This window comes from Podarcis pityusensis (genome assembly GCF_964106645.2).
Source record: "Podarcis pityusensis genome assembly, chromosome: 8".
NCBI classification, from domain to species: domain Eukaryota; kingdom Metazoa; phylum Chordata; class Lepidosauria; order Squamata; family Lacertidae; genus Podarcis; species Podarcis pityusensis.
Window position 1 is genome coordinate 15,445,595 of NC_138033.1, and position 25,647 is coordinate 15,471,241.

Below are 25,647 nucleotides of genomic sequence, written 5' to 3' on the forward strand. Positions count from 1 at the left end.
AGCAACAAAGTTCAAGGTATGCTGCATTTCGGGCTAAAAGTGTGAACGCAGGAAGATTAATTCCCTGGTTCACGGAGCTGCGTTTCAAAGAAAACAAAAGCTCCGGAGGAAGAGGCCTGCAGCTTGAAGGCTGAAGCCTGCATTCCACAAATTTTTGTGGTAGATAAGGAGTCCTATTGAAATGCATTGTTGCTAGGTAACGGAAGTGGAAATTTACTGGCTGCGCAGAAGGCTCTGAGTGTAAGCCTGGGAAAGCGAAACAAAACCAGAGAATGTTTTGGCTACAAGGTTTACGTGCTCTTGGAAGGGACTTTTCAATAGCAGCCTGAGTTTAGCTGCCAGGTGCAAAGAGCGTAAACAATTTGCAGTTTGCCTGCGTGAGAAAGAAAGGAAAAAACGACTGTTGGATTTTACAGTTTGTTTGACATTGTGAGCTGGAGGCTTGGCTTCAAGATGGATGCCAAGAAAGGGGGAGCTTTGCCTTGCCCTCCTCCCTTAACCGATGACAATTATTCATCTTGGTCTGTAAAGATGAAGGCCCTGCTGCAGAATCAGAGGCTTTTTGATGTAATTGAAAACCCCATCCCTGCAGCACCAACCAGAGGTTGGGAGTCACGGAATGTAAGGGCCAGGACTGCTATAATTCTGTGTGTCTCAGATGATCAGTTGGTGCATGTTCAGCATTTAGAAAATGCGAAAGAGGTATGGGACACGCTGCGTACAACGCATCAGAGAGATGCTGGTTCTTCAGCGTTGCTGTATTTTGAGAAATTGACCAATCTGAGACTTGCGCCTGATGGAGATGTTCAAGCGCACCTGACAGAAATGAAGTTTCTGCGTCAACAGATGGTGGAACGCAATTTCCGTCTTCAGGAGGAAGTGTTTTGCTTCATGATGATAAACAGCCTTAGCCGCACCTACAAGGTTGTTGCCAGTCAGCTTGGTTCCCTACCGGCCGCGCAGCTGACCGCGGAGAGAGTTTGTGCTGTGGTCCTGAATGAACACGACAGACTTGCTGCACTGGAAGAAAAGGACAGGGGGAGGGAAGAACAGAGTTCTAGTTCCCCCACTGCTGATGCTACTGGAGAGCATGGTGTAGCATTGAGTGCTGTCCGATGCTACAATTGTGGACAGACTGGGCATCTACAGCGAAACTGTAAGAAGCCGCGCCAGTCAAGAGGAGCAAAGAGCAGCTCTACGAAGCCTCAGGCGTCAGGCAAAAGCCGTACCAAGTGCCAGGTGAAACCTGCAAAGGCTATGATGGCGAAAGGAACCACGCCAGATGTTGGGAGCGCATTCATAATCGACACGGGCTGTACAAAACATTTGTGCCCGCACAGAGGACTATTTTCGACGTTGAAGAAGCAAAGCTTCACTGTGAAACAGGCCAACGGTCAAGAGTTGGAAGCGACTGGAATTGGGACTGTGTATCTTGAGAGTCTGAACTTGACTATAAATAATGTTTACCTGGTTCCAGAACTGAGATTTAATCTGCTGAGCGTGTCGCAGATTGCAAAGAAAGGACTGAAACTGTCCTATGATGCTAAAAGCTGCAAGATCTACAAAGATGGAGAACTGTTTCTTACTGCCAAAGAGAAAGATGGACTGTATTTGTTGACTTTTGATCAAAGTGATTACATGAAATGTAATTCTTCTGATGTTTCTAACGAAATCTCTCTCGCAGGTGTGACCAGTGTGAGCACCAGGAAGGTGACCAAGACCAAGAAGGTCGACAGAGCATTTCAGCGGGTGTATGCTGATGTGATTGGTCCTCTAGAACCATCTAGAGGCGGTGCACGATTTTACCTTGTGTGTGTGGATTGTTTCACTAATTATTCTTGGGTTTATATGATGGAGAAACCGCAAGAAACTTTAGAAAAGTTTCAGGAATTTTGTAACAAGGTTAAAAGTATGCATGATGCTAACATTGATTGTCTTTTCACAGATGAGAAGCAAATTTTTCTGTTACAGAAGTTTCAGAAGTTCCTGGATGGAAAAGGGATAGACCACAAAGTGGCAGTTTCGCAAGAAGCGTGGAACAGGGGGGTCTGTGTAAAAGTGAACAAAGAATTGCAAAAGGGAATGAATGCGCAATTGCTGAGTTCACATTTGCCACATGAATATTGGGCCGAATCGCTAGCGTCCTATCTTCATGTGTGGCTGAGAAAAGTCTCAACAGAGTTGGGATGTTCTCCTTTTGAGAAGCTGTTCAATAGAAAACCTTCTGTTGCCTACTTTAAGGTTTTCGGGTCTCATGTGAGAACAGAAGCTCCAGGTGGTGTAAAGAATGCCAGAGGCATTTTCGTAGGTTATGAAAAGGGTCTCTACAGAGTAATTTTGTCTGAATCTGGTCAGGTGATTCTCACAAAGTTCCTAGAGAGTGCTCCAAAGCAAGAGCGGATAGTACAGACATTTCCCACAGGAAACGATGATGATGATGATGATGAGTTTGATCTTATTGAGTTCAGTAGTACTGATGATGACAGCGATAGCTCAGACAGCTCAGTTGTCACAGTCATTGAGAGGAAATCTCACATAATGACTAGACCCTCAGAAGAGGAGGATGAACCATTGATTAAGCTTAGTACTGGTTCTCCAGAGAGTTCAGAGGCTGAACCAGAAAGCAGAGAAGAGCAGCAACTTTTACGTAGGTCTGAGAGAGCAACGAAGGGTGTACCACCCAAGAGGTATTCAAAGGAGTTTGCTAACCTTGCATATGTTGCCATTGTAAACGACCAAGGACAGATTGAAGCTGTGTCTGAGTCAGAGACAAAGGCACAACAGAGAGTTGTTAACCGAGGTAATGCGAAGTCACACAACCAGAGAGGTACATTGGTTAAACCAGTGGCGGGTAGTTCCAAGGGTGGAACTGAAACAACAGGGGAATGTTATAAATATAACAACTGTTTGTTTTCTTCTCTGGATGACGCTTTGCTCGCAGCACACATTGATACTTTAGGGGGAGTATGTTACCATAAAGCACCAATGCTGCAGCAAGCAAAGGCTCTAGCAGCTCAGCCAGCTGCTTGTGGCTGGAAAGCCAGACAGGATGTTTGTGACTGTTGCCATGGGAACAAAGGGGCAGTCCATTCTGTACTGAGCACCGGATGTTAGCTCAGTGTGTGTGTGTCATATGACCCGTACTGGATGTACTTGGGAGGAGTTTTCTTCTTGCTGTTGTTGAGTGCAGACATGATTCTCTGTACTGATGTAAGAGGCAGAAATAAATGATGTAAATAGTTTTCTGTCTGCTTCTTTCCCCTCCCTGGGGACACCAAAGGGGAGAGAGGAAGAACGGTGTGTTCCTCTCATACGTTTGAGGAGAATCGCCGGACCTCGCCTGCTTATCAGCAGAGGTTGGGAGACGCAGGGAGGTCGACAGGAATATCTGCCGGTGCCTACGCTTGTGGCACATTCCTCTGACCCAGGCAGAATTCCAACAGGTACCACTGTAATGTTTGGACATATGGCAGCCCTAACAAACACCAGCCTCATAAAAACAGGCTGCCTGTAGTCAAAGGTCCATAAAATGCAGAAGCAAGGACTTTTATGTGGACTCCTTTGCACAAACCCAACTCATATTCCTCATTCCGAAGCTGGGCAATTTTTTGGTGTCAAATGAAAATACAGTGGTACCTCAGGTTAAGTATTTAATTTGTTCCGGTGGTCTGTTCTTTTTCTGGGTTAGCGGAGCCAGTGTGGTGTAGTGGTTAAGAGCGGTAGACTCCTAATCTGGGGAACCGGGTTCGCGTCTCCGCTCCTCCACATGCAGCTGCTGGGTGACCTTGGGCCAGTCATACTTCTTTGAAGTCTCTTAGCCCCACTCACCTCACAGAGTGTTTGTTGTGGGGGAGGAAGGGAAAGGAGAATGTTAGCCGCTTTGAGACTCCTTAAAGGGAGTGAAAGGCGGGATATCAAATCCAAACTCTTCTTCTTCTTCTTCTTCTGTAACCTGAAGCGTATGTAACCTGAAGCGTATGTAACCCGAGGTACCACTGTAATTCAAAAGAGTATTTTACAGGGATGGTAACTGGAAGTTGGGATAAAAGCACTTGAGGCAACGGAGCACAGGGAGGTGAGGTGGGATAGGATTCATCTCCTTTTACCCAAAACGATGGTAAGAATTAGACACTTTCCCTACTCACCTCTTGTTCTATATGTGAAGCTTGCCCGTTGCTATTAGAACTGCATGACCATGCCCTCTGGTGGCTAGATTTGTCTACAAGTTCCAGGCACCAACTACTTTCAGCCAATGAAATTTGTAGTTTCACCTTCTGGGTGAAATTTATGTCAGTCTCCTTCAAAAGCTTTGTAACGTGTAAGCTCATCATGTGATTCCTGAAGCTCTGATTGTATCTGATGAAGTAGACTCTGGTCCACAAGTAACATATTTGCTAGTCTTCACAGTTGTCACAATTTTCTTTGTCGCTTAGGCTGTTCTACCACAGACTGCAATACAATCACCACAGCAGATTTAGAGCTCTTACAATAGCCCTGCAGATGTGTGGAAGACTATGGTGCTATACCACAATATATTAAGAGGAGCTTAAGCATATCTGGCACCATGGTGCAAAGATCCCTCCTCCCCCCCCTTCCCGGAGTTTTTGATCTTTTTTTAGGGCTTGAGGAGGCGGGCAGCGGCTGAAGGGCGGCTCCTCCGGCGGAGAAGATGCAGAGGCTGGACACAGTGCCTCCCGGCTCAGCTGGCCGCTTCATGCCATGGCAGGCAGCACATCGAGCGAGCGGGCCTGTGCTGAGTGAGCAAGGGCGTGTGCGCAGCTCCGGCCGAGCGTTGGCTTGGTTTTTTCCCTTTTAGCCTTCTGGTGCCCCGCAGAATTCGGCGCCTGCAGGCTAAAAGGGGAAAAAACCCAAGCCGACGCTTGGCGGGAGCTGCGCACGCACCCTCGCTCACTCAGAGCACTCGTTGAGTGTTCCCCAGACTCTCGCCTGGCACCCTCCAGAACTTGGCGCCGTGGCGCCCCACACCACTAGCCTCTATGGGTAAGAAGGGCCTGAAAAGGAGAGGAGTTTCTGAGCAAAAAGGGACTCATAATGTACACAAAGGGACGCAGGTGGCACTGTGGGTTAAACCACAGAGCCTAGGACTTGCCGATCAGAAGGTCGGCGGTTCAAATCCCTGCGATGGGGTGAGCTCCCGTTGCTCGGTCCCTGCTCCTGCCTACCTAGCAGTTCGAAAGCACGTCAAAGTGCAAGTAGATAAATAGGTACCACACTGGCGGGAAAGTAAATGGCGTTTCCGTGCGCTGCTCTGGTTTGCCAGAAGTGGCTTAGTAATGCTGGCCACATGACCCGGAAGCTGTAGGCCGGCTCCCTTGGCCAGTAAAGCGAGATGAGCGCTGCAACCCCAGAGTCGGCCACGACTGGACCTAGTGCTCAGGGGTCCCTTTTCCTGTTTAATGTACATGAAGGATACCTCAAATTCCAGCCTTTACTCTGGCTCTGATGTCTCTCTCTCTCTGTCTCTCTCTCTCTCTCTCTCTCTCTCTCTCTCTCACACACACACACACACACACACACACAATGTTTATTCGAGAAGAAATTCCTCTCTCCTGCTCCTGGAAATCAAGTTCATTTCCCTGGCCTTTAGAAACACCGGAGCATCAATTCCTTCGGGGGATGATATTTGGAGAGAGAGAAAATGCTTGAGGAGTCACATGGGAGCATTAAGCTCCCCACACACAGATCTACCTTTTTTTTAAAAAAAAAAACTTTAATCGTTTTTTCGATACAAACATCAACTACAAAAGACACATACAACAATAACCATAATAGCAATAATAACCCAATTTGACAATTCAGATTTGAATACACTGATATACCTACGACTACAACTTTTTTAACAATATTTTCCCATCTCTCTCTTTCCTCCCTCTACTTCCCACCACTATCCGCCTTATCGCTTTAATATTCGTTCCAGATTTTTTCATATTTATCCATTCTTATTTTGCGTCGACATGCAATTCGTTCGTATGTAGCTAATCTGTCCATATTATAAATCCATGTGCTCAATGGAATCTTTTTGTGGCTCTTCCAATTCATCAAAACATGTTTTTTTGCTTCTAATATAGCACGGTACATCCATTTTTTTTATCCCTAAAGATCTACCTTTATTTTTAAAAATTAGAGCACCGTGTGCACACACACACACACACACACACACACACACACATTTTATATATGAATGAGCAAGGCAGATCTATGAATAGCAAACATGCCACCCCCTTGATGTTTAGTTTTGAAGTTTAGATGTACCGGTAACATTAAAGCTCTGCCACTCTTTACAGATGAAATGGAGCATAAGCATGCTGCCCTCTTGTGGCAAAAGAGAGGTGCGTCTGCAGATTTCAGACACCAAATACATTCAATGACTGTAATTTGTGGTTCCACCTCGAGGTGAACTCTAATTTCTCAGATATTTTTGAGGAACTGTCTCAGAGTTTTCTTTTTCTGAAGGAGGAGGCGTCCAGCAAATTTCACCACCTGCGAATGCATCCTAAGCAATTCTTAATAAACTTCACGGAAAGGTCTTTAATCTGCAAGCACAATTCCTGACATAAGCAGGCTACTAGCACGGAGAGGTTTAAAAGAGGAATAGATAAATTAGGACCACCACTGTGGGTGCCCAGCATGCACGCACCGTGCTGCAGTGTCATGAGTTGCAGTGTGCATACCCTCCATCATTTCTCCTATGAGAATAGGGACATCCCATAATAAAACATTGAACTTTTTTTGGAAAACTTCCCTATGCAGAATTGCCTTCAAACAGCTCGGGGGTCAGATAACTACATCCCCTCCAACATTTCTCCAATGAAAATAGGGACATCCTAAGGGAAAGTGGGATGTTCCAGGATCAAATCAGAAACCGGGACGGCTTCTCTAAATCAGGGATGTCCTTGGAAAATAGGGACACTTGGAGGGTCTGGAAGACAGAGGCAAAGTAGGTGTTGAGCAGTTTCCTCTGTCGCCCAGCAGCATTTCTCTGTTTTCTCCACACCAAGAAGCTACTACTTGTTTGTTCTTCCTCTTCCATAATGATAATTTTACTATTTATACCCCACACAACTTACTGGGTTATCCCAGCCACTCTGGGCAACTTCCAACATATATAAAAACATAATAAAACATTAAACTTCCCTATATAGGGTTGCCTTTTGATGGCTCGGGAGACGGATAACTCCATACCCTCCAAAATTTCTCCAGTGAAAATGGGGACATTCTACCATACAGGGGTGTAGCTAACAGCTCTGGCACCCGGAGCAGCAGGGGTGGGATGTATCACCCACAGGGGTGCGGCAGTGATCCGCCAGGCGGGCAGCGCAGCTAGCTGCCCACGGAGTCTGCCTGGCAGACGCAAGCCGCACGCTGCCGTTTCGGACAGTGCGAGGCCCCGAGCCACTGTGTCAGGAGTACGTGCAGGAGCCAGGCCCTGTGACCAGTAGGACCTTGCAGGACTGGGGCCTTCCTACATTTGTTCTGAAGAGGCAAGGCGCGGCCACACAAGTGTGGCCAATTGGTAACTCACAGCACCTGCTGGCAAGAGCCAGGAAGGGATATAAGGTCAGCATTTCCCTTAAGCTCTTTGCCACGGCAACATGTTTCCTGTCTTGCTGCGTTTTGCTCCTTGATCCTCGGACCCTTGACTTCATGACTTCTTGCTTCCTGACGCTTGGACCCTTGGCTTCTTGACTCCCAGCTCTTTGACCTTCGGACTCTGAGCTTCCTGACTCCTGGCTTCTGCTGTTCCTGCTCCCTCCCCGCCATTTTGCCCCTGGTCCCAATGTCCCCAGCTGGGACTTCGATCGCCCGTGAACCGGACCGTGACACACCGCGTCACTCCCAGGAGAGACATGTGGCTCGGGCAGGCTGCAGGCCAGGCCCTGCGGTAAGTGCCACCCCCCGCAGTGTGCCATTTTGTCACCCCCCCCCTAGGATGACACCTGGGGCAAACAGTAGCCCGCCACACCCCTTCCTACGCCCCTGCTACCATACCCTCCAATATTTCTCCAATGAAAATAAGGACATTCTAAGAAAAAGAGGGACATTCCGGGATCAAATCAGAAACCAGGACAGCTGCTGAAAATCCAGGACTGTCCCAGGAAAATAGGGACACTTGGAGGGTTTGTCTCTAGCTATTGAACTGATGTCCTATTTGCGGGCTTCCCAGATGCATCTATTCAATTGCTGTGGGAAAACAGGAAGCTGGACCAGATAATCCTTTGGTCTGATCTAACTGGCTTCTAGTTGTGCTAAATTCAAACAGCACCCCCCTTCCCTTTCAAATAAAATTAAAATAAAATAAAAAGCTAAATAAATAACATTCCCCCCCAACATCACTGCCTGAGGCAACTGCGTTACTTTTACCTCACAAAAGAGGCCTGGCCTTGTACCTTGGAGAGAAGTCCTAAGGGTTTGCCAGTACTTCATAAATAAAAATAAAAATACAAACTCCAGAGGTAATACATCTTTTTAAAAATTATCCGGGGAAGTGATTCAGAGTAAGTAGCGCTAACTATGAGGAATTGGGCGATTTGTAAGAAGGCCGGTATGTTGCCTCAGATGCTATCCCCCTTGGCTCCCATTGAAAACCTTAAAGAATTGTCCAGAGGAACAAGAATATATATGTTTTATTTTTATTTCAGAATGATTCAAGGAAGTAATTCAGTGAGTCACACTAAACATGAAGCATTAGGCGATTTGGAACCAGGCAAGGATTGTTTCCTCAGATTCTATCCCCTGGCTGCTGTTGAAAATATGAAAGAGTCGTTCAGAGGAACAGGAAAAGTCGTTGAACCTCCAAGCTTAGCTCTTGCTAGGGTTTGGTTGGCTGAAAAGCAGGAATTGGTACTGGGGGAAAGGCATAAACAAAAGCAGGTGCTTAAGCACCACAGCGATTCAGGCAAACAGGGCAAAAATAACGTGGGAGGCAACAGTTTCAAGTTACCGGTCTCTGCAGCCACAACAGGCGCTGTTATTCTCCAGCGGTTTGACCGCCCCCCCCAGGAGGCGCACTCCATTGTCTCTTGAGACAGACAAATGCTGACAAGGACCCTGTCCTGAGAACCCCAGGAACTGTAGTTTGTTAAGGATGCTGGGAATTGTAGTTCTATGAAGGGTAAATTACAGTTCCCATTATTCTTGGTGTTTAGGCAGCCGTAAAACTGCTATTATGTACTGAGCAGCACCAGCAGAAACCAGCAAGGGAACCCCAGGGTTCAAAAACAAAGGGAATTCAAATGTATTTTCAGGGCTGCCACCTTTAGTTTTCCAATCGCTGCTACTGCGCCTTTAAGGACAGCTGCTTATTTCAAAAGCATTATCAGGTTATCGTGTTTCTCTCTGCCTTATGAAAAGCTCAGCTTGCTGGTTTCTGCAGATCAAGCTGCTGTTAAGGCACAAGAATGGAGCAGACTAGTTGTATCTTTTATTGTTGATCTGTTGGCAACAGCCACCCTAGTATTTTAGACCTCCTCCTCAGCTGATCTGATGCTTCTCTGCTCTTTTCCATCCCTCTCCATTTAGGATCACCATCTCCTGGCCCCCTCCCCAAAGAAAGCTTCAACCTTTTACCAGCTATATTTCAGGCAGAAAATTTACAGGTGCAGTTTTTCCCCTGAAGGAGAGGCAGAGTTGCTGCCCTGTTAGATCATTCCTGTCCAGGCATCTGTTAAAAGAGCAAGTTGCTTTTGTGAGGGGAAAAGACAATAGTCCTTTCTTACAGGCCATCCCTTTTCTCAAAGAGGGCTGCCTCTGTTTCCTGTTGTAGACCATGATCTGTCAGGAGAACACTATTAACACCCCAAGCATGGTAATAGAGGAGCAAGGAAGAAATGGCAGGAAGTGGTTTGTGCAAAATGTTTGTGGGAAGTGGGTGTTACCATCCCCCCCACCCCCGCCGTGTAAACTCTTGAGCATTCAAAAGCAACCAGAATTTCAAGAACCGAAGCTTTCTCCAGCGCTAAAATTCCATCCACAGCAGGAAAAGCTGTGCCTGTTAAATTTCTGCATGCTGAGTGGTTGTTAAAGGCCCAGGAGTCCTCTTATGGCAAAAAGGTGAGTTTTACATAGAACCTTCCAGGCAACTTTTGATTACTCTGAAGCCACTGCAGCTCAAAGGGGAAGCTGCGTTAGTCTATTGTAGCCAAGAAAAAGTATTTTGGTACCACAATAATGCATTTTTTCAATTTCTTCATGCAATTTGTAGTAATAATAAAAAATAATAATAAATAATTTCTTTATACCCCACCCATCTGGCTGGGTTTCCCCAGTCACTCTGGGCGGCTCCCAACAGAACACTAAAAACACAACAAAAGATCAAACATTAAAAACTTCCCTAAAAAGGGCTGCTTTCAGGTGTCTTCTAAAAGTCAGATAGTAGTTTATTTCCTTGACATCTGATGGGTGGGCATTCCACAGGGCGGGCGCCACTATCGAGAAGGCCCTCTGCCTGGTTCCCTGTAACTTCGCTTCTCACAGTGAAGGAACCTCCAGAAGGCCCTTGGCGCTGGACCTCAGTGTTCGGGCTGAACAATGGGGGTGAAGACACACTTTCAGGTATACCGGACTGAGTTAGCCCACTGGCCCTTACAAAAATCTTGTAAAAGTGTGATTTGCCCCATATCATAGAATTGTAGAGTTGGAAGGGACCCTCAGGGTCATCTAGCCCAGCCCCTCAATGCAGCTGTCCCATATGGGGATTGAACCTGCAACCTTGACATTATCAGCACTGCACTCTCGCCAACTGAGCTATCCAGGATATCATCTTATCATTTCTTTTCTGTCTGCATTTCAGTGTGGTTTCATATTGTAAGTCAGGCATAAGCAAACTCGGCCCTCCAGATGTTTTGCGACTACAACTCCCATCATCCCTGACCACTGGTCCTGTTAGCTAGGGATGATGGGAGCTGTAGTCCCAAAACGTCTGCAGGGCCGAGTTTGCCTATGCCTGTTGTAAGTGGTCTGTTTGCGAAAGGGAGGCTATAAAATTGTCAACAGGGTTGTGTCCTCCAGCTGCAAGATAATGACATGTTGTTATCTTTATCGTCACCTCCCCTGCATGCCTCCAAAAACAACAACAACATCAACCAGGGGCAAACGAAGGCTAACTGGCACCCAGGGCGGGGCAAACCGCTGGCTGCGCACACTTTGCGCCTGTTAGAATTCCTGCTCCATGATTGCAGTCATGGGATTGTTGTCTTTCACATGACAGTATATGTTTTGACTCCACAGAGTGGGAAGTGACGGAAACAGAATGTTTTGTGTTACTGTGTTCCGTGAAGTGGGACTATTGTCCTTTGTTCTTCTCTTTGCTGTCGCATGCATGCACTGTATGTAGTGGCTTGCGGCTGCAGCGGCAACCGAGGGATCCTGCCGCCGTCTGCACAGCACTTGGGCGGCTCCGGGGGCAAACTGCTATGTACAGCACATGTGTGCAGCACCGTGCATGCGTTGTACATAGTGGTTTGCTGCTGGTGCCCCTCAAATGGTGTATGGATGGGGGCGAATCCTCTTCTCGTGACTGCAGCCACGAACGGAGGATCCTCCACATGTGGCTGCAGGGGCACGATGGCTTCTCCCGCCGCCGCGCCCAGGGGTGATGGGGCAAGCACCCCGTGGGGTGCCTTTTTGTCACCCCTCCAGACACGACACCCAGGGCGCACTGCCTGCCCCCCTTGCGATGCCACTGACAACAACTATCACTCAGATTATCAGAAAGCAAGCTAATGCCTGAACTGTCACTTGCACCTGTGTTGCATCCTTCTTTTAAGTCCAGGGTTGTTCATCACCATGGTGCAGCTGAAGGAGAGGAAAAGGCAGAGTAAGAGCTGGAAAGGGGGGGTGTTGCACTAGCACAGTTTTTCTTCTTTCCTTTGAACATGGGGCCCTCCAGATTTTTGAGGCAGGAACCATCACCCTTGACCATTGCCCATGCTGGCTGCTGCAGACAGGAGTTGTAGTCCAAAACATTGTGTTGGGGGAGAGTGCATTAACCCATCCATTGTCTGCGAGGGAGACACCCCCGCTCCCTATTGCATCAATTCTATTGGGCAGCTGAGTTTCTTGCTACCTTATAGACCGGCTTGCTCCTTCCAGCTTCAGCACTTGCTCTCGTGCTCTCTCCCCGTGTCTCACACGCTCCACATCTCCCTCACGCACAGGAAGACAAAGATATGCCAGCGAGCCCCGCATCACCTTGCAGGGAACAGCTAATCCGCTTCTCTGACACTCAGTACTTGGGGGCTTTTCAGTAATAGACGGAGCATTAGCTTCATTGCCCACAGCACTGGGCTCAGGTCATCCTACTGGGTCTGGATCAAACAGCATCTTCCACTCTTCTTCGGGAGCTAGCAGAAAATCACCCACACCTTCTGCCAGCAGATGGACAGAGGAGGCGGCAGCCAGAACTCACTACCTTTCTAACCTGTTGAAGAGACTGACCACACCTGAAGCAAGGTAAGACAGCTTGATCCCAAAAGGGTTTTTCTCCTCCTCCTTTCCCTCTTATACACCAGCTCCTTAGGATGGTGATGGAGAGATAATGGGTTGTATTCCATGCTAGTCTTACTCAGAGTAGACCCACTGAAGTGAGCAGACATGACTAACCAGTGTAACAACAAAAGCCTTTCCAAGACCATCTCCAACAAACTTGTCATTATAATAATAATCGCCTTTTTCATGCGTAAGGAGGTACGGAACTTTGTAAAACCACCTGTTTCTAACGATGGATAATAATTAACAACCTGACGACAAAAGCCTTTCTAAAGCCCTATCCACCGAATTATTACAAGAGTAATTACCTTTTTAAAACCATAACTGGGGAGAGATCCAACTTTGTAAAACCATCTCTTTCAATTGATTTAGGTCCAAATTAAAAAGTGGGTAGGAACAGTGTTCAGTCTTCCTTCTTTTCCCCCTCCATACATGATCATGCACACACTCCCCTGTGCTAGAAAAGGATATATAAGATGCATCCTTTTAACATGCAGGTGTATTTCCCCCCCCCCCCTTTGGAGGTGCTTTGGGGAGTTAGAAATCTGGTGCTGTAACGTGGCCACAGATAACAGGTGGTAATAGGACCGTTTCATAGATGGGGAAACTGAGGCAGAGGCGGACCTAAGTGTTTGGGTTGTTAATCCCTATACATGTCTACTCAGAAGTAAGTTCAGTGGGACCTATTCCCAGGTAAATGAGTAAGTGATTGCTGCCGAAAGGAACTCTATATAAATCATCTTATTAGATGTGACTTAAAGTCCATGTTGCCTGGTGCTTTGCCTTCAAAAGTGACTAGTCAAATGTCTTTGAGAAACTCACAATCAAGGCAAGAAAGTAATTGGAACTCCTTGTTCTTTGTTCCCACCTAGCATCCCACAAGGGTACACTGATTCTGAATATGGAGGATCCACTCTCTCCTTTCATTTCTTTAAGGAAACCCAAAGGCAAAGAGGCCACAATTCTTCCCTAGATCTTGGGACCCTTCAATGCTTGTTCTAAAGAGCAACTTCACAGGTCACAAAATTTCTGCCCGGAAAGCATTTTCATGCAGTGAAACTGTCTGATATGTGGGTGGGTGTGGGTGTGTAGGGGAGAGGGACTCTCACACCTGGGGGGTTAATTCTGTTCCCTGCAGGTAAATTGCTCTCCGTATAGGAATTCTACAGTATGTGGAGCAGCTTCTGCTCTGTTTAGTATGCTGCTACTTGAGGCAGCGTAAATGGAGAGAGAATCATATAATTGTAGAGTTGGGACCCCAAGGATCATCTAGTCCAACCCCTGCAATGCAAGAATCTCATCATGAATGCCTTCCTTGTTCTCTTATAATGGCAGTGGTGCCCACCTGAGGTTCTGGAACCGAGTTCTGGAACTGAGTTCTGGCTGAAAAAAAGCCCTGGCTCAAACATTGTATATCACTAAAACGTCACTTGGAACTGTAATTAAAACAAGACAGAAACTACTAGAGTGCAGAAGTGGAGGGGAAGCACAGATCTAAGTAGTTTTCCACTCTAGGCAGAGGTCAGAGTGGCTTTCCCCTCGCACCACTCCTTTCTTGGGGAAAACCAACTCTTTAGCGCTAAATCAGAACAAATGTCAATACGGAGAAAACTCGAACTGTTGTTTGCTCCAATTGAGCACTAAAGAGTGCTTTTCCCTGGGGGTGAAAGCAGAGGACAAGATGAAACTGAGTCCTAAGAGTACAATGAAAGTGCCAAGTGGCTCGCTGAAGTGAGGGAGTTCCATTGCAAGGGGCCACCACAGAGAAGGCTCTCCTGTGCACCACTGTCCCTGGGATCCCAAAAGATTGTGGTACCATCAGCAAGAGTCTCCCCCACTCACATTAACATTTGGGCAGCTCTGTATGTGCAGAGGCACTCGTTCAGTTGTTTGGGACACAAGCTGTTTTGCGGCTTTGTAGGTAAGGTAAGGTAAAGGACCCCTGGATGGTTAAGTCCAGTCAAAGGCGACTATGGGGTTACGGCACTTGTCTCACTTTCAGGCCAAGGGAGTCGGTGTTTGTCCACAGACAGCTTTCTGGGTCATGTGGCCAGCATGACTAAACCGGTTCTGGCACAACAGAACACTGTGATGGAAACCAGAGCACAAGGAAACACCATTTACCTTCCTGCCACAGCAGTACCTATTTATCTACTTGCATGGGCATGCTTTGTATATCAATATAACCACCTTGAATTGGGCACCTTGGAAAAAAGGAGGGATATAAATGTCAGCAATATGGGTTTTCAGGAAAATTTTGAACTGGGAAAATGCCCAGATAATATTGTCATGCAAATTAGGATAATTTCCATAGTGTAACAAATCAGAAACAAGCCAGTTTGCATCGGGGGTGGGGGGATGCCCTAAAACAAGGTTAGCCAACATGGACCCTCCAGATGATGTTGAATTCCCATAATTTCTTTTCCTTTTTTTTTTTTTTTTGGAAGATTTTATTGTTTTTTTACAGTTTTATATTGAATCAAACAACACAATATAACATTTGTCATATAAAAGAAAATGGACCCCCCCCCCCCGTGAGTTCCTTCAACTTCCCCTTCTGGTTCTTTAAATATTTACTACTTCTGCTTATGTATTTAACTCCCATAATTTTCTGACACTTGCTGGTTGGGGCTGACGGGGGTGAAATCTGGAGAGCACTATCGTGGCTACCTGCCCTAGAGAGTAATCTAATTTAACAAGGTTTATTTTACTTGTATTTAGGCTAAACACTTTGAAAGTACAAAGCTTGCCTAATATTGTACTCACAGCTGGCACCCACTCATGGTTACTAATGAACTTATAAAAGGGAATTTTCTTTCCCGCGGAAAAATTAAGCAGCGCAAGATTTTTCTGCCCAGCAACACTGATCAGTGCAATAATATACCGTAATTAGATTTTATTAGGCAATAGATATTGGAGCGGATACCCTTCTTACAGAAGGGAAGGCGGAGGTAGGGATACGGCTTTAAGACGAAAAGTCCGAAGGATCGAGATCCCTTCGTCGTCTTCTCACCAAGGCGACGGGAGTGGCGTCCAGTGGTCAGAGCGGGAGTTAATAAATCGGAGGGCGTCGCGCTGTGTTCTCAAGCCTCGATTAAACCTTTTCCTCCGCGGCCAACTCTTTCCTCCGCCTTGTCTGGAGAGAAAGCGCTTAATGAATTAACAGCTCGCCGGCGGCGCGCCTGGCGTTTGTTAGCTGTGCGTGCGTTGAAGCAGCTGGGCGTGCATCAATTAGCGCGCCTAATGGGCCTTGGCGGCTCCGGAGCACGTGGCCCTGCGCTCCCCCGACGGCTCCGGTGTCCCAAAGCGGCCCGCGGGGCCGGCTGGCTCATCCTAATCCGTCATTATTAGCAAACCTCCCGCCGTCGCCACCGGGGACGAGGGCGCAGGAATGGGAGCGGGCGAGCCTGCCTGCAGATGTCCCGCCCCGTCGCGGGGAGGTTGATTGATGAGCCTCATGCAGAAGGAGATGCCCGCTTGGAGGCAGCTAACGGGCTGAATAGCAGGGGCGAGGCGCGCCCCGCCCGCTACCTGGACAACCGAGCGCCAGTATTGGCGCACATACCCACTACCGGTGGCTACATAGAATCAGAATTGGAAGATACCCCAAGGATCATCTAGTCCAACCTCCTGCCATGCAGGAATAAGCGGCTGTCCCATACGAGGATTGAACCTGCAACCTTGGCGTTATCAGCACCACGCTCTAGTCAACTGAGCTATCCAGGCATAAGAGGCAGCATAGTTCAACAGGTCGAGCTCACCCCCCCCCCCATGGAGGAGGGAATGCTGAGAAAAACCACACCGGTTGAACATCTGCCTCCATGCACCAATAAGAATCCCCTTTCCCAGTTTCCTCCCAGCTTTAATAAATAAGGAAGCTTTTAAAAAAGAAGAGGCACACTGCGCTTTGAATAGTTCCAGCTCGCGCTACAAGCCCTCCGTGGCTTGGCCTGATCACTTCCCCGACTTCTCTCCGCTCTCTATGGAAATGTAAAGAATTCCGGCCTTTAAGGTGGTGCCGGAAATATTGGAGCAGAAAGGGATTGCGGCGCGCATCTGAAGGGGCAAACGTGCTCTTGGGGTTTCGCTTCCCTTTCTAGAGAGCTGGGGGTCGGGACGGGACCCTGGAAATTCGGCCCTAGTTATTGTTAGGAAGGGACAAGCGAGGCGCAAAAGGAGACAAGCAGCATCTTCGCAGTCATCTTCCCCTGCTTAGTTCTCTACAGAGATGCACCCCGCTAACTCTGTTCTGTGCTGCCTTTGTAAACGATGAAGGAAGGTGCGTTATATCCAGTCAGACCGCTGGGTGAAATACAGAACTGGAGGTGCCTAATTTAGTAGCTCCACATTAGCGGTGCCATGACATTAAAGGCCTTACTAAATGAACATGATGTACAGTGGTACCTCAGGTTACAGACGCTTCAGGTTACAGACTTCGCTAACCCAGAAATAGCGTTTCAGGTTAAGAACTTTGCTTCAGGATGAGAACAGAAATTGTGCTTCGGCGGCACCGCAGCAGCAGGAGGCCCCATTAGCTAAAGTGGTGCTTTAGGTTAAGAACAGTTTCAGGTTAAGTACGGACCTCCGGAACGAATTAAGTACTTAATCCGAGGTACCACTGTATTTGTCACGTGACAGTATGGTAGTCCAACAATATCTGGCAGCCTGCAGATTCCTGCCCTTGTGCCTAGAGTCCCATCAACATCATGGCGTGAAGTGCGATTCTGGTAAGGTAGCCAGTTGCAAAAGTCGTCTTCTTCTTCTTCGGTGATCACTGGTAGCTGAGTAAGAGTGTCTTCCCTGAGGTCTTAACAGTGTGTCTCTAAGTGACTGTGGAGGCCAATTTTGGATCCGCACATCCTTCCACAGGGGGGATATAGGTTTCTGGGCGGGAGTTGATCACGGTGAGGATTTGCCAAACGTGCCTTCCTCTTAGCTCTTTCCCACCTGTTGTCCTGAATTCTTGCTTCTTCAAAGGCTGTTCTCCAATTGGAGCGCTCGCAGGCCAGTGTTTCCCAGTTGCCGGTGTTTATACCACATTTTTTAAGATTTGCCTTGAGAGCATCTTTAAACCTCTTTTGTTGTCCACCGGCATTACGCTGACCATTCTTAAATTGGGAATAGAGTAGTTGCTTTGGAAGACGATAATCCAGGCATCCGAACATGACCAGTCCAACGAAGTCAATGTTAAAGTAATAGGGCGCAAAATGTAAACATGGGCGTTTTGCTGCAAAATGATGGTCCAGTTCCTTTTTCATAGATCATCAGGAAACGGGGGGAAAGGTGCCGTTTTCAAAATCTCCTGCAGACTGGTGACTTTTCTTTTCACTGGCCTGGCTTTTTGTACTCAGTACACAAAATCGGTTGAGAACAGTTTTTCCTGACACAGAGAGTGTGGAATTTTCACCTGCTTCACTTCTGTGCTGGGCTGCTGTTAACAGCAGAAGAGCAGGGGGTTAGTAAAAATGGTGGTCCTGCAACCCCCAGCTACCTGTATACCTTTTTTATTTTGCTGTTTCCAGGTTGTATGTCTCTGGGCATTTAAACAGCAGCTGGAATGAGTTTTGAGAAAGGTTGCACAATGTGTACCACCCACACGCAGAGAGCTTCTAGGTTACAGCCGTCCCCAGCAGGCCAGACGCAACAATAGCGATGTTATTTATACAGCCGCAGGCGTGTTGCATAACAAGATTGCATACAGATGGTGATCTCCAGCAGGGATGCAAGAAGCGGAGCCGAAAACCTAAGTTTTCATCCGAGAGAGATCCAGCAGATTTTTCTCTCTCCTCCAAATCTGAATTGCCAAAATTCTGGATTCAAGAATAGTCTTATATTAAACCCCCGCCACCATCAAAATTATCATTGCACAACTGAACGCTGAATGCTATTAACATTGTTACAAGCTGAAAATTCAGTGTGGTGCAGTGGTTAGAGTGTCGGACTAGGACTTGGAAGTCCAGGGTTCAAATCCCCACACAGCCAGGAAGCAAACTGGGTGATTTTGGGCCAGTCACTTACCTACCTCACAGGGTGGTTGTGAGGATGAAATGAGGAGGAAGAGAACCATGTATGTCACCTGGAGTTCCTTACAGGAAAGGTGGGTTTTGAATGCAGAAAATAAAAATAAATAAAATGTGCTATGATTTCAAAAAAGCTCTCACGATTTTCTACATTTGTTTTTGCAAATCCGAAAGGAGAGATTAGATCCACCAGTACCTTTCCCCCGATCTACGTCATTAACATATTCCTACATGTTTGCCTTCAACATGAATGTTGAATTTAGAAAGAGAGGCACTGTGGGGTTTGGGTGCAGGAGAACTGTCTCCATGAGGGCTTGGCACATGTCATCACTGACCACCTCCCACCATGGCAGCTCTGCTTGCTCTGCCTCTTCCCATCTCTTGGCAACAGAACATCTCTACAACCCCTTATGCAACTTTCTGCTTTGAACGGCGCTTCATTCATCCAAGCTGCCCTCGAGCTCACGCTCCTCCCTCCCCTCTGCTCTGCGTAATATTCCCAGCTAGAAAGAAGTTGTGCTGTAACCAGAGCAACAGAGATTGCCCTTGAGAATTTCACTTACTGATATATAGTAATTGCAAAGGGTGGTGGGTGGGTGGGAGAAAGGAGTGTTGGAACAGAACTGAAAAGGGAGTACAGGGTTCTCCTTTGGATGAAAACCCAGAAATCCTGGCCCCTCCAGTCAGGCAACCTTCCCCCCCCCCTTCACTCGTAGATCCTAGAGGAGGCTTAGTCCAATAGGGTGAACTGGGCACTGCCCCACCAATCTGTGTGCCCTTAGTCAACCCCCTACAAGTCTGCCTTCTTTTTTCCATATCCATATCTATATCTATCTGTCTATACTATTGAGGTTTTCAAATCATAAGGACAAATTTACAAAAGGGAAACAAGAAAGAGAGGAGAGAGATAAGATCCCTCAATTAATTACCAATATGCTGACTGCATGGTGGATCAAACAAAAATGTTAATCTTAATTCTCTTGTGGGTTTTTCCATGTGCACACCATATGAATATGATCAAGACAAGATAAGAGAGCATGGGTGTGTTGTGTCTAATTGTTTGCATTTCCATGCAACTCATACTACAGGAAAAGCTAGAAGGACCACCCACCCATATACCTCCTTATTCTACTCTTACAAGCCACCTAGATTTTAGTGGCTGAGTGCATGGAGGGCTGAGTTTTCCCTTTGGGCTGCAGACTCTTGCATTGGCTGCAGACTCTTGCTGTGAACGGAAAGAGGAGGGTGGGGGGTTGAAAAGCTGCAGCGAGGATGCAGAACACACCTTGTTGCCCTTTTATCCCTGCTCAAAATAATGATGAAGGTGATGGTGCTTATCATTTAGGTGGTGCAGTGATGGCCAAGGACCTCATGTACCCCAAGTCCAGAGTATGAGAAAGTGCTGCTATTGGGGAAATTACAGCACCTAACCCTGGACAGCTCCCTTAGCCTTGGTGTGGCTTTGCAATGAGCACTCAGCACAGGAACTTAAGAATAACCTTCCTGGATCAGACTAAAGGCCCCTCTGGTCCAGCCTCCTATTCTCCCAGAGGCCAACCAGATGTTTTGGGGAAGCCTGCAATCTGTGGGCATCAACACTCTGCTCACCTGTGATTCACAGCTTCAGGCATTCATAGGTATGCTGACACTTGACAGCATAGTCGCCATGGCTAGTACCCTCCGTGATTTTGTCTAATCCCCTTCTAACATCATCCAAACTGGTGGCCATCTCTGCATATTCCATAGTTTTAACTATGTGCTGCAGGAAAGCACGGGACGAGCTCATGCCCCACTCAGTGCCACATCCGGGCCCATAGATCCAGGGGGAACCTCAAACCACTACAACTTATTCCAGTGGTTTCCAAACCTCCTTTCCCCACAGACCACTTGACAATTGCAGAGGGTATTGGTGGATCACTATTTCTGCCTTTTGCAACAATTCTAATGTGCTAGATGCTGCATGATTCTAAATTGCATTACTGTTGCTTCTTTTCTTTCTTAAATATTGCATTCCCTAGAATTCAGATTGCATTGCAGTAAAATACAATATAAGAAATGGAAGAAGCAATAAAAAATACAATCAAAACCAGTGTGTATGATTAATGCAAGGAATGCACCATCTCTTTTCTTCAACTACAAATCCACACACTGTGGACAACCTGAATGAAGCTGCTAGACCACTGGTGGTCCATGAACCACAATTTGGGAGCCCATGACCTATTCCACCTGCGACTGTTTGGCCATCCATGATACACTAGTACAGGGATGGGATACCTGTGGCCCTCCAGCTGTTGCTGGGCGACAGCTCCCATCATCTCTGACCTTTGGCCACGCTGACTAGGGCTGATGGGAGTTGGAGCCCAACCAATGAGCTCTCCACCCCAACATAAGTGATGGCACTATATAAAAATTATAATTAATGGGTTTTCTCTCCTCTCTTTGGCAGGGAGATGTCAACAAGCCCAGCAGGCAATGTCTCATCATCCTCTCTGGTCCTGGAGGAAGCCACTGTGCGCAGCACTGTAAAGATCATCACTGGAGTGATCTTCAGCTTCATCTTCCTAGCTGGAGTGACTGGGAATGGGATAGTGTTGTGGGTCACCGGCTGGAAGCTCCGCTGGACCTCCAACACCATTTGGTTCTTCAACCTTGCCTTGGCCGACTTGGCTTCCACCTCCCTAATCTTCGTCACAGTGTTGAACTTGGCCCTGGACCTGCACTGGCCCTTTGGCTCAGTGGCCTGCAAGGTGGCCAACTGCCTTTTTGGGCTGAGCGTGTGCAGCGGTGTCCTGCTACTCAGCTCCATCAGCGTGGACCGCTGCGTGCTGGTGGTGGCCCCCGTCTGGTGCCAGAACTATCGGACCCCGCGCCTCACATGGGGGACTTGCGGGCTCCTCTGGATGATCTCCCTCACCTTCTTCGTCCCCAGCTCTTACTTCTTCACTGAGATCTCAGTGGAGAAGAATAACCGGAGCTCCTGCAACAACCTGGACATATTCCAGGACTGGCAGGAAGCAGAAGTCCTCACCATCTGTATCTTTCTCTACCAGTTCCTATTGCCCTTGCTGGTCATCTCCATCTCCTACACCATCCTGGTGGTGACCATGCACAAGAAGAAGCTCAACAAGTCCAGCAAGCCCTTCTTGGTGGTTACCAGGGTGGTCTTCTGTTTCTTCCTCTGCTGGCTGCCCTACCATGCCCTGGCTCTGGCAAGGATCTCTATGGATGCTGTTCCAGATGCTGTGCACCTGGTGGCCATCCCTCTTTCCAAGTGTCTGGCCTTGTTCAACAGCTGCATCAACCCCTTGCTCTATGTCTTTGTGGGGCAGGAGTTCAAGGATGCAGTAAGGAGGTCTTTGCTGCAGGTCTTCAAGACAGCTTTTGAAGAGGCACCAGTGGCCACCAGTGTTTGAGATAAGCAACTGTCAGTGTTGCAGAAACCAGAGAAGGCACTCTTCTTTTTAAAGTCACCGTATCTCATCACAGTGCTCCATTGACTGTGCAGCTGGAGAGGAGAGGATCTCTCAACACAGACCTGTGTATACTGTGCATTTAGATACAACAACATTCTGCAGCAAGGTCCCATGCAGCGACATTCTGCAGCCTATTTTCAATTCTGCAAAACTGACATACGTCTTTTCAAGGTTAAAAAGAGAGGAGAATTATCCTATTCCTGCTCGTTATAAGGAGGGACAAGGAATTAGGTAATGAAAGCTCACCTCTGACAATTAGAAATCCTGCTCAGGCTTCCCTTTCTTGAATCCTGAGATTTCCCTAGATATTGCCCATCCATCTTCAAGCCTTTTTTTTTTTTTGCAATCACAAGGGCTAGAAACTGAACATTTTAAAAATAAGGCTGAGACTCACAAGGTGTCAGGGCTGGAGTCAGACACAGGTCAGGACGAAAGACACAAGGCTCCGTTGCCAGTAAAGTCAACTTTTTATTCAAGGAAATGGCAGACAACTCAGCAACCCTTCCCAGCAGGTCTTGCCTCTATGGAGCAGTTGCCCAGACTGAAGCTCCCTGTCTCCCACTCTTTCTAAGGCTCCTCCTCTCCCAGATGTTTTCCAAGCAGTCTCAAACTGTGTCTGCGCACCTCTGGTCTCTGTCCTCCTCTTTATTCTGTGTGTTCTTGGAGACCAGGGGGGAAGAGAGCTTGCCACAGTAGGAGAAGCAGACTCTCTGGATTCTTCAGCAGCTTCAGCCTTGGAGTCTGAACTGCTTCCTGTCACCGGCTCTCCCTGCTCACTAAACTCCATTGCCCCTTCAGCATCCAGCCCTGCCTCTCCTGCTGACCTCTCTTTAGTGTCCCATCACTGACTCCCAGGCTCGGAGCCTTCTTCCTCTGGGGTTTCCCTTGGGGGTTCCCCGGCTGGTGCCTCCCACCACTCCTCTCTGTCCAGTTAGTCCCTGACACAAGGTAAGACATTTTACTCTGCCCTTGTGTTGTCAGCATTGCTAAATGCACACAACTCTGCCAACCTGGGACTTCTCAGCCTTCCTCAATGCCTCTTAGTCCTGATCACCAGTGTGCTGTGTAATCCTGCCCAGAGGTGTACCTAAGTTCCCTTGGCACAGAGTTGCATTGGTGCCCATCCCCTCGTCCCTTGTACCCTTGGCAAGGAGCAGTACTGGCACCTCTAAAACTGGGAGAGACCATGAGCCAGAAACTCAAAACGCTTGCTCGCTCCACCAATGAATTCCCCCATGGCCGTTGGGGTCAGGTCTGCTCTGTGATGGCCCATGCCAGCAGCCAAATTCCTCCACCAAGGTACCCAGATGAGCCTGTGTGCCTTGCCTGGCCACCCAGAGAAGCAGATGAGAAGCCTGGAGAGCACATAGATGGGCAGGTGGACTCAGCCACTCTGAGCCAGAGTGGCAAGGCATGATTCTTGTGCCCTGCCCCGGGCCCCTTGGTATGCCCTGATCCATATCTACTGAGATTTAAGTCCTACTGTGATCAATTGGACTTAATCCAGGGCAGCGTTCCCCAACCTGATGCCCTCCAGATATCATTATGACTCCGATTTCCATCAGAACCTGCCAACATGGGGCAATGGAAGCTGCAGGGACAACATCATCTGGAAGGCAACCAGATCAGGAACTACGTCCTTGCCTCTCTAATGCAACGGCTGTCTCTGTTTTAGTGAGCAAAGTTCTGCGAAGTTGGGTGTGACATTTGCCAGCTTTACCCTCGGATCCTATTCAGCAATTCGCCTGCTTCTGCATTTGTTCTTGAAGATGCTGCTCAAAATAGCCTCTATTGCCATCCCTGGAAACATGAAGTACTGTACATCTTCTTGACCCTTTTGCAACTTTCCCATGTACTACTTGGATGGAGCTGATGGACCACCAATGGTTCATGAACCACAACTTGAGAACATTTAGTTTACAGGGTGTCAGAGCAGCTTTTTGTAGTGTGGAAACCTGCCATGTCGCTGCTTTGTGGTGAAGTTGGGCCCAGCAGGAGAGCCCCACTTTCAGACCATGGCCAGCCAAAGATGGAGGCTGGAGGCAAAGAATACAAAATTGCTACTACCCACTAAATAACACAGAACTATAATTCAGCAGGGAGTTGTCTTGCCTAACTCCCCCTCTCCTTGTGTGTGCCTCTTCTAAAATAGTGCATGCAATCTACAGTTTTTATAGGTGTTTCGTAAAGAGTTGTTTTTTTCTTAATGGTGTACCAATAAGTTGGGGTGGGGTGGTGCTTTTTAATCACTCACATGGAATGTACGGAGCTGCCTTACACTGAGTCAGACTATTGGCTCATCCAACTCCCTATTGCCTGCACGGACTGGCAGCAGCTCTCCAGGGTTTCAGAAAGGGAGTCTCTCTCAACCCTATGTAGAGATCCCAGGGAGTGAACTTGGGAGCTGCTGCAATCAGGGCAGCTGCTTCAGTCCTGAGCCAAGGTCTTTCCCTGAATGCTTTTAACTCAAAATGCTTTTAAACCTGTCTTAACCGATTCAGCACCAGCACCTGCTTTTTTTTTTTTTTTTTTTTTGCAGTTTTGGGTTATTTCTTTTCTCTCTCATACACAAAGTGCATTTGATGATTTTTAAGCAAATTCCTCATTTTTCAAATTTGGTCTACTTGTGTCTCTTTATAATCCCCAGGGGCATTTCATAGAATCATAGAAATGCAGTTGGAAGGGAACCCGAGCATCATCTAGTCCAACCCCCTACAATGCATGAATATACAGGTGGCCCATAAGGGGACTGAACCCTTATCTTGGCCTTATTAGCACCACACTCTAACCAGCTGAGCTAACTCGTGGTCCAGCAAATTATCTGATCATTGCAAATGTTTTTTATTGAGGGGGAATGCAAAAATGGGGGACCGTTCCATCCTAACCCAGCTGCTGACTGAAAGATAAGGGAGTGTTGGGTGTGTGTGTGTGTGTGTGTGTGTGTGTGTGTGTGTAGAGCAGACAGGGAGAATTATTATTATTATTATTATTATTATTATTATTATTATTATTATTTATTACTACCATTGGACCTCAAGATGACATTGCAGTCCATCAGCCCCACTCAGTATGCCTGATGTTCAGAGATAATTGGAACTTCAGTACAGCAACATCAGGACCATCACCAGCTTCCCACCCCTGGTGTAGAGAGAACATGTACTGCAGCTGGATTGAGAAAGGCATTTAAGTGTGAACAGGATTTTTTCACCAAGAGGTGATGGGTCATGGGGAACTGGATTCCCTGAAACACCAGCAACCCCAATTTCTCAGCTTTTTAACATCCCCAGATTGCATTTTGTTTGTTTGTTTTTGTTTTGCTTGCAACAATGAGGGCTAGAAACTTGATATTTACAGAAGAAACTGCTGCCCAGATGCACTGAACACATGCAACTAGGGTTGCCACCTGCCCTGCATAAATACAGGACTGTCCTGTATTTCAATGTGAAACGCTACGTCCTGTATTGATACAGTTTTGTCCTGTATTTCAGGTCTTCTCTCTCAATCTGTGCCAAGTTAAGAGATCTGCTCCAAACGCATCTGTTTGAAAGGGGTGTGTGAAAGGTCATGTATTTAAGCTCTGAATAGCCAAGCACAGACAGATTTGCAAATTTATGTGTATGTATGTGCAACAAATTCCAGAGAGGCCA

General features: G+C 47.3%; 1 pseudogene across 1 annotated transcript; it reads left to right on the forward strand.

Moving 5' to 3' along the window:
- The first annotated feature begins 12,107 nt into the window (after nucleotides 1-12,107).
- LOC308482978 (chemerin-like receptor 1 pseudogene) lies at nucleotides 12,108-24,509 on the forward strand (annotated as a pseudogene). Its single transcript, XR_013991452.1, has 2 exons — nucleotides 12,108-12,471; nucleotides 20,974-24,509. The product of XR_013991452.1 is annotated as a chemerin-like receptor 1 pseudogene (transcript).
- Nucleotides 24,510-25,647: the final 1,138 nt, after the last annotated feature.